Here is a 9882-nt window from a genome sequence, read left to right as displayed (position 1 = left end):
ACACCGGAAAACCCCACCATAAAAGCTTCCAAAAAGTTGCACTAAAGACAACTCCTTTGTATAATCATGAAAAAAATAAATTAAATGGAAAATGTATGAGGCTAATGTTTATCACTTAACGTGATAGTATTGTTTATCGTTTAGTGGGATTTTAATGTACCACCTGATTTAGCCTTTTCGAAAATTATTAAAATACATATTTTAGTTTCAACCTTTACTTAATTAAATCTCAAAACTATATTTGTTGAAAATAGCAACAAGAAATGCTAAAAATAGCACTACTATAAATAGAATTTCAGGATACATTCCAATTTTAGTTAGTCCTTGAACTAAAATTGAGAATTAAAATTCGAATTTGATCTTAGCAGTTGTTTGTAAAATAATTAATTAATTCATCTTGAGTTAATTAGTTGTAGAAAATCAAACATGAAGTCTATATGAAGACATGCAACAGTTTATCCTTTGATTGAGGAAGTTATCCCTTAATTAAGGAGATCAGGATGAGTTGTACTTTGAGTTGTAATTAGTTAGCTCAGTTAACTGAGTTAAGTCCAATTATATTAGTTCCAATAGTTTTTGGAACTGATTGTGAGTTCAGTTAGTTAATGCATGCATGCATGTAACTGCTGCACTTCAGATAAATGAATATTCTCTCATAAATAACTCATGCATGTTAGTTCAGTCAGAGACCCAGTTGAGATCAGATGATGGGACAATGTACTATCAGTTGCAGGGATATTCCATTGAGGATATCTCTTGCATGCAGAAGGAATTCATTCCTTGGAGATTGCACAATTACTTTGAGTTTGATTAGTTGTGTGAGAGATCAATTCACACAGGTGGCAGCCAGAGGACCCAGGAGAAACTGCGCAAGGAAATAGGAGGCTTGGAGGACTGGAGGAAGGCATATGTTGTGTCTATTCAGTCTATGAGTAGCATTGAGGGATTGTACTAAGAGTTGGATAGCTTGTGAGCTAAAGCTTTGTGTAATCCGGACATATTTCCACTTGTATGATAATACAGAGATCGAGGTTTTTAGTTGAGGCTTTCCCCAGAGTATTCTTCTGTGTTCATGTGTGATTTATTTCTCATTCTCTGTTATATGTGTTCTAGTTGATCTTGCTCATAACCGATTAAGCTTCCACAAGTTTGTTTGTAGAAGTAGATCAAGTATTTTGCTTTAGTATATTGCATAATCTATTGATATACAGTGACAAATTCTACATGGTATCAGAGCAAAGGTGATAAAAGGAGAGAACAATATACAAAGAAGGGAGAAGTTCGATGTTTGAAGTTCCTGATTATATAATTTGAATTCTTATCACATCTCAAATTTCACCAATGGCGTTCAACGGTTTAAGAATCGAGTATGCCCTTAATGGCAACTCGAATTATATAGTCTAGAAGGATCGCATGGAAGCAGTATTAGAGGACAACGGTTTGAAGGACTTCATTGATCAAGAAGTCCCCAAGCCAGTAGCAACTAATGCTACAGAATTGGCGGAATGGAAGAAATGTGTGGCTAGAGCGAGGAGGATTCTTCTGGAGGGAGTTCAAGACCACATATCCTCGAGTCTCCATGGGAAGGAGACACCATTTTCAATGTGGAAAAAATTGAAAGATCTATATCAGAACAACATCGATCAGAGGAAGCTGGCGCTAAAAGACAAGCTTCAGAAAATCAAGTGTGAAAAGGGCGACATGATCTCTACATATCTGAACAAGCTCACCACCTACAGGGATGAGCTTGGAAGTGTAGGGATCATGACAATCGATGATGAAATGGTGAGTCTTGCTCTCCTCGGTCTTCCTAAGAGCTGGCATAGCTACCAAGACTTAGCAAATGGAAGAGAGAAACTGCCAGATTGGGAACGACTTTGGTCGAATCTAATGCAAGGGAAGATAAGAAGAAGCACCAGAGATGGATCTTCATCAAAGCAAGATGATGAAGAAAATGAAAGGGAAGGCGTTCCATTCCAAGTTTAGTTCTTCCCATGGTGGGAAGAAGATTGAAAAATCAAAAGTGAGATGCTTTCATTGTCATGAGGTGGGCCTTTATGCTACGAATTGTCCACATAAGAAATCCAAGAAGGGATCCTTGAAGGGATTAGATGGTGAGGCACTGGCCTCAAATTTCGAATTGGATTTCTCCCTCATCACATGCATGGTTTCATCGATGGTGGGATGTGTTTGGTACCTAGACAGTGGAGTTTCATTCCACATGACCGGCGACAAGAATCTTTTCAGTACCTTGGAGGAGAAGGATCTCCAGATGTAGATCGAGATGGGCGATGATGGAAAGTACCATGTTTCAAGTGAAGGTACAGTTGTGTTTCAGAGGGAGCATGGAGCTCCTCTCACCCTAATTGATGTAAAGTATGTACCGGGTCTGAAGAAGAATCTTGTGTCTATCGCTATGCTGGAAGACAAAGGCTATGATGTAGTCTTTAGTAAAGGAAAGGTATTCCTGAGGCATATCGGCACTGGACAGACCAAGAGGATTGGGATTCGAGTTAAGAATCTCTACAAGTTGGAGGTAGATGACTATGTTGCATTGAGTTCCAAAGTAGATTTGGTGTAGAGCCAAGATGTTGGTGAGCTATGGCATAGAAGATTAGGCCACTTACACCATGGGGCCTTGAAGATCATGCAGTAGATTTCTACTAGACTTCCAAAGGGAAAACTAGAGCAGATGGATACATGCAAAGGTTGTACCTTGGGTAAGTATGCAAAATCTTCCTTTCAGGATCGAGACAGTAGAGCTGGAGCAATCCTGGAGCGAGTTCACACAGATGTGTGTGGACCATTCTCTACAACCTCCACCACTAAACAAAGGTATTATGTTATTTTTATTGATGATTTTTCTCATAGATGTTAGATCTACTTTATGAAGAAGATGGATCAGACCTTTACAAGGTTTTGTGAGTTTAAAGCCTTGGCAGAGAAAGAATCTGGAAAGAAAATAAGGGCCTTGTGTAGCGACAATGGTGGAGAGTATGTCTCCCAACAGTTTAAGGACTTCTGCGCAGCAGAAGGAATTAAATGGGAGTTGATGACACCCCATAGCCCACAGCAGAATGGGGTGGCCGAAAGGAAGACAAATCGATTGTGGGAGCAACTCGAGCGATGTTGCATGACTAGGGCCTACCACTTCATTTGTGGGCTGAGGCATGTAATACAGCAGTATACTTGCAGAACAGAAGCCCACATCGTATACTGGGAATGAAGACACCAATGGAAGCCTTTTCTGGGAAGAGACCAGATGTGAGTCACTTCAGGATCTTTAGATCATCGATTTATTGCCATGTGACCAAAGACGCCCGAAAGAAGCTACATCCAACAGCTGAGTTGGGGATACTTGTGAGGTACACTGATACACCCCACAACTATCGGGTGTTTCTGCCTACCAGTCAGAGGACAATGGTATGCAGAGATCTGAAATTCGACGAGCAGAAAGCCATGCGAGTATCACTTGAGAGGGAGCTCAAGTTGCATGTAGAGGAGGAACTTTCAACTCCTAAGGAGGAGGAGCCTCAGAATGATGCAAAGCAGTCGCATGCAGAGGATCCGGGAGTGGAGACATCCACTCATGTTGAGTCTTCCAGAGATGGGCGGAAACGCTTAAGGGAAGCTGACAGGTTGATGCTGGATGCGAGAGAGAATGTGGGACAACCATCTTCTCAGCGCAGACAGAGGAGATCACTTGAGCGGTACACTGGTTACATGGCCCTGGTTGGGGAGTGTGTAGAGTCCGAACCTTCTTCATTCGAGGAAGCAGTGCAACAACCAGTCTAGGTTGATGCTATGGTGGAGAAGTACGACTCCATCATTCGGAAGTGTGGTTGGGATGTTGTCCCAAGACCTCAAGACGAGTCAGTGGTGAGTTCCCAATGGCTTTACAAAGTAAAGCAGGCAACTGATGGCAGTGTTGAGAAACATAAGGCAAGGTTTGTTGCCTGTGGTTTCTCACAAGTCGAGGGGATCGACTACGATGGGGCTTTTTCTCCTGTAGAAAGGTACTCATCTATCAGATCGATGTTGGCACTATCAACTCAGATGGGTTGGAAGATCCATCAGATGGATGTGAAGACTGTGTTCCTCAATGGGAAGATTGAGGAAGATGTGTACATTGAGCAGACGGAAGGTTTTGAGACCTTCGATTGTGATTCGCATGTGTGTCGACTCAAGAGGGCTTTGTATGGGCTGAAGCAAGCACCTCGTTCTTGGTACACCAGGATCGACAACTATTTCACCGAGTTGGGCTTCACTAAGAGTGAAGCATATGCGAACCTTTACCACATCATGGTAGAAGGTAAACCATTGATCATTGTTCTTTATTTTGATGATCTGATTTTGACATGTGTTGATCAGTTGATCAAGTCTTGCAAGGAGGACCTTGAAAGAGAGTTCGAGATGAAAGACATGGGTCTTATGCATTACTTTCTAGGCATGGAAGAGTGGCAAAAGTAAGGCGAAGTGTTTGTGTCTCAAGGCAAGTATGCCAATGAGATACTCAAGCGGTTCCACATGGAGAAGTGCAAGCCCATGCAGACTCCTCTATCTGGTAACTGGAGGAAGGAGGATGCTACTTCAGGTGAGGTAGTAGCTTCTATTGTTTATCGACAGCTTGTGGGTTCATTGATGTATCTAGTGAACACACGACCAGATTTATGCTTTGCCATGAACCAGCTGAGTCAAGCTATGGTTCAACATACCAAGCTGTTTTGGAAGGCAACGAAGCATGTGCTGAGATACCTCATAGGCACATCTCAGTATGGATTGTGGTACAGACGGACAAATGGAGTGAAGCTTCAAGGTTTCACAGATGCATATTGGGCAGGGAGTCCGTCATACCAAATGAACACTTCAGGAGGAATCTTCAACCTTGGTTTAGCTGCAGTTTCTTAGTACAGTAGGAAACAGAGGTCAGTTGCACTTAGCTCAGCAGAGGCTGAATACATGGTTGTCAGTCAGGCAGCATGTGAGGCCATTTGGATGCAGAAGATTCTAGTTGGCTTGTTTGGTCAGAGGATGGATCCAACTGTGATCTACTGCAATAATCAGAGTTGTATCAAACTCTCTGAGAATCTAGTATTTCATGACAGGTCCAAGCACATCGATATCTGATATCATCATCTTCGAGACTGTGTGGTGAAGAGGATCATGTTGTTGCTATATGTTTCGACTAAGGAACATGATGCAGATATTTGACAAAGGCATTGTCAAAATGCAAGTTCAAGTTCCACAGAGACATGATTGGGGTGACTAATAATCCCTTTCTTGTTGAGAGGGAGTGTTGAAAATAGCAACAAGAAATTCTAAAAATAGAAGTGTTAAAAATAGCATTGCTATAAATAGCATTTCAGGATACATTCCAATTTTAGTTAGTCTCTAAATTAAAATTGAGAATTAAAATTCGAATTTGATCTTAGCAGCTATTTGTAAAATAATTAATTAATTCATCTTTAATTAATTAGTTGTATAAAATCAAACGTGAAGTCTATGTGAAGACATGCAAGAGTTTCTCCTTTGATTGAGGAAGTTAACCCTTAATTAAGGAGATCAGGATGAGTTTTACTTTGAGTTGTAATTAGTTAGCTCAGTTAACTGAGTTAAGTCCAGTTAGATTAGTTCCAACAGTTTGTGGAACTGATTGTGAGTTCAATTAGTTAATGCATGCATGCATGTAACTGTTGCACTTCAGATAATTGAATATTTTCTCATAAATAACTCATGCATGTCAGTTTAGTCAGAGACCCAGTTGAGATCAGATGATGGGACACTGTACTATTAGTTGCAGGAATATTCCATTGAGGATATCTCTTGCATGCAGAAGGAATTCATTCCTTGGAGATTGCGCAATTATTTTTGAGTTTGATTAGTCGTGTGAGAGGTCAATTCACACAGGTGGAGCCAGAGGACCCAGGAGAAATTGCGCAAGGAAATAGGAGGCTTGGAGGACTAGAGGAAGGCATATGTTGTGTCTATTCAGTCTATGAGCAACATTGAAGGATTGTACTGAGAGCTGGATAGCTTGTGAGCTAAAGCTTTGTGTAATTCGAACATATTTCCACTTGTATGATAATACAGAGATCGGAGTTTTTAGCTGAGGCTTTCCCCAGAGTATTCCTCTGTGTTCATTGTGATTGCTTTCGCATTCTCCGTTATATGTGTTCTATTTAATTTTGCTCATAATCGATTAAGCTTCTGCAAGTTTGTTTGTAGAAGTAGATCAAGTATTTTGCTTTAGTATATTGCATAATCTATTGATTTACAGTAAGAAATTCTACAATATTAACGAACACAATCACATTAATAAATATAGTTAATATACACTATAAACCTATATCAAACACATACACAACCACATTAATTTTGTAATAGATTTAACTTTTTAATAAAATATTATAATTAATAAAAAAATATTAATTAATTTGTTACTCCAAATATAATAAATAAAACCATGACTATAAATTTTTAGATTCATTACTCAATAAACATTTATGATCCATATCCAAAACCCTTAGAGTGGTGAATATGTTTAGATTGTGAAATTATAAATGAATATCATCATTGTTACAATCACAAAATAAAATCATTTCCCCGTTACCACCTTTATTAATAAGAGCATCTTATGGAAGAGTATGCTAAAATCTAAGTTTCCAAAAATAACAACAATATAGTTTAGTTTTCGATCCAATTGGTTTGACTCACAAAACATGGATTTAAGTTACATGAATATGAATAATTTAATTAGATGCATCATTTTTGGTTGCCACTTTCGCTGCAGGTTAAAAGTAATCAAACGAGAACCTACAATTGGAATATGCCATGAATGAATTGGACCCATCATTGCAATTTCCAGCAGGGGCTCCTGTCACGAGCTTGCTCTTTCTCTGTGTCTCTTCGTATTTCTCTGGTAGCCAACTCCTGATGAACCAGTGATGAACCTACTTGGATCTTTCACACTCTGACGACCTCAACAGCGGCATCCACGCCTTCAAATGGCCTTGGTGTCCCTTCGATATTTTGGCGAACCTCCTGCAAATTTGGGATGAAAGCACAGAGAAAACTACTACCACAGCGGACTTATAAACACACAGAGGTACTCAATAACAGAATGGCATACTCATTTTATTTCAGAATGGAGAAAATTCTTACAGAGTTTTTATAGAAATGGATTCTATACAGAGATAGACTAATCTCGCATTTACCGGACTTTTCACAGCTCAAAATTGAGCAAGTTACTACCGGAGGCTCCTGGCGAGGTATAGGCTCTGTCTCAGAATCAAACTTAACACCCAAACACTTGACTCTTCTAATGGTTCGGCCACTTTAGGTTCTTACCAATGCTGAGCACACTGATACGCAGGCTTCTCAAACCAACTAAGGACTTTGAGTGATTTCTCGTGTTGCAAGCAGATCAGACTAGATGTCCGCAGATGCAGAGCAAGAGAACACTCGACTCAAACACACAAATGCAAAAAACTCTCAAAAAATGCCGATGCCCAACAAATGAACCTTACCCTTCTTATATAGGATGAGAAGGGGGGACAAACATTACTGTTGGTCGGACAGAAATGACTTAAAGCTTAAAGAATCATTACTTTTCAGTCTTTATCAGAGCGACGTCCGCACAAATATTTGAGTCCATAAAACAGACCGAATAATTGCTTCCGGGTAATGCATGAGATATAGTCTGTAAAGTAGATTCGGACATTATGGCTATCTACACAGTGGATACTTTTGTACAAAAAGCCCACGGGAAAAGACTAGATAAGAATATTTACACTGTGGAAGCTTTTAAACAGTAAAGCCCACGGGAACTCTGGTCACAATTAAGCCCTTGTGACTGGTACGAAATCAGAATACAGTCAGATCAGGGAATCTGTTTCTTTTATAAAGTAGATCATCACATGCCTTTGTATAAATCCTCCGGACTATCATGGGTTTACCCAGTATGATTTGATGCTGGACTTTGGTTAAGACGTACCATTCTAAGTGCTCTCTCATGTATTCCTGGAGGGAATAATTTGTCATGTGAAAAGGATCCCACTCTTGAACTGTCATTTCTTTGACTGTGTTGTATATACGATGAAAACATTCCCCAATGTTGTACTCAAAACATCTGTGACAGTATTTTCTTTCATATCTTTCATGATATACTGGGTCCATGGCTGTTCTGCTAACTCCGTAATCTGTCCACCAATTCTGAAACCATTCACATTGTAGATTTTTCTGGGATGCTGCCATTGTACTGAATTTCAACTTTGTGTAATGGGTTTCTTCTCTGTCATCAACATTCATGAAGTCCCACCACAGCTTTTTATAATCTGAAAAATCATAAACTGTGTCAGGGAACATTACTTTGGGATCATTTCTGGGCCATCGAGCACATGATTGGACTTGGGGTTGATTGATCCACAAATCTCTGGTTCGGTAGATGCAATAATAGCTTTCATAGATTCCTGTGTCACGGCCTCCATGGTGCCAGATACATCCAATGTCATGAAAATTCGTTTCCAGGGCCCGTCTTGCGGTTCCAGCATCTGCTTTTGCTTTGTCATACATCATATCATGGATCCATTTTCTGCCCTTTGGGTACACCTTTCTTTCAGGTACATAATGCTGGAGATCAGTGTGAGGCTGTAAGTTGGCATCAAGGACTTTTGTGTTCCTTAATTGCCATGTGGGTCTCCAATTGTCTCTGTATGTATCCCAGTCTTGATTATCTGGAATGGTTCTCAAGACCTCTTGTTTTTGGTGCTGGTCCCACTCAGTAATAATCATCATGATATGTGCTATATTTTGTTCAAGGTATTCCCTGCTGAGAAAGTCAGGAAGACAATTTTCCTTTCCTTTGATGTGCTCAATGGAAAAATCAAAATTTGCAAAGAGCGCCTGCCATCTGGCAAACTTTGCTTCTTTTGGTTTCTTGATGTCCTTGGATAGGACTTTCTTCATTGCTGACGCATCTGTTCTGAGAAGAAAAGGCTTGTTTATTAGATATACTGCAAACTTGCTGATGCAATTCCATGCAGCTTTCACTTCTCTTTCAATAACAGAATAATTATGTTCTGTTGGGTTCCATACTCCTGAGGCAAACTGTACCACTTGTTCTTCTTTGTCAACTTTTTGTTTTAGAATCCCTCCCCAGCCTATGTCACTGGCGTCGGATTCAACTATTTTGAATGCCTCATCATCTGCTATGTACAGTATAGGCAAGGACTTTACCTTTGCTTTGATTTCTTGCACTGCTCTGGTATGGGCATCTGACCATTGAGGGGGATTTTTGCCAAGCCGCTTATTCAGCACTTTCCTGTCACTGACACAGTCTTGATAAAAACTGCTTACATAATTTAGGCAGCCAAGGAATCTTTGCAGTTGTGTCTTGTCTTTTAAGACATCTGGAAATTTGTCTGCAAAGTCAATGGCATGTTGTTGCAGAGAGATTTGTCCATTAGAAATCTGGTGGCCTAAGAACTTTATAGAAGTCTGAAATACTTCTATTTTCTTTTTACTAAGCACAAGCCCATTTTTCTTGACCAACTTCATGAAAATATTTACATGCTTGAAGTGATCATCAATATTTTTGGAAAAAATTAAAACATCATCAATATATACAAGTAACCAATCAAAATATGGCTTAAAAATATCATCCATGACCTTTTGAAACTTTGAAGGAGCATTTTTAAGACCGAATGGCATGACATTCCATTCATAGTGCCCTGCAGGAATACTAAAAGCAGTTTTGAACTTATCTTCCTCATTAATGGCAACTTGCCAAAATCCTGCTTTTAAATCAAATTTTGAAAATATTTTTGCCCCTGCAATTCTTCTGATCAAGTCTCCTTTATGTGGAATGGGATAAGTATCATCAGC

This window comes from Pinus tabuliformis, chromosome 1_2 (assembly GCF_031772625.1).
Source record: "Pinus tabuliformis cultivar Carrire ecotype Pingquan chromosome 1_2, CPIR1, whole genome shotgun sequence".
NCBI lineage: Eukaryota > Viridiplantae > Streptophyta > Pinopsida > Pinales > Pinaceae > Pinus > Pinus tabuliformis.
Note: the sequence above shows the minus strand (reverse complement) of the source record.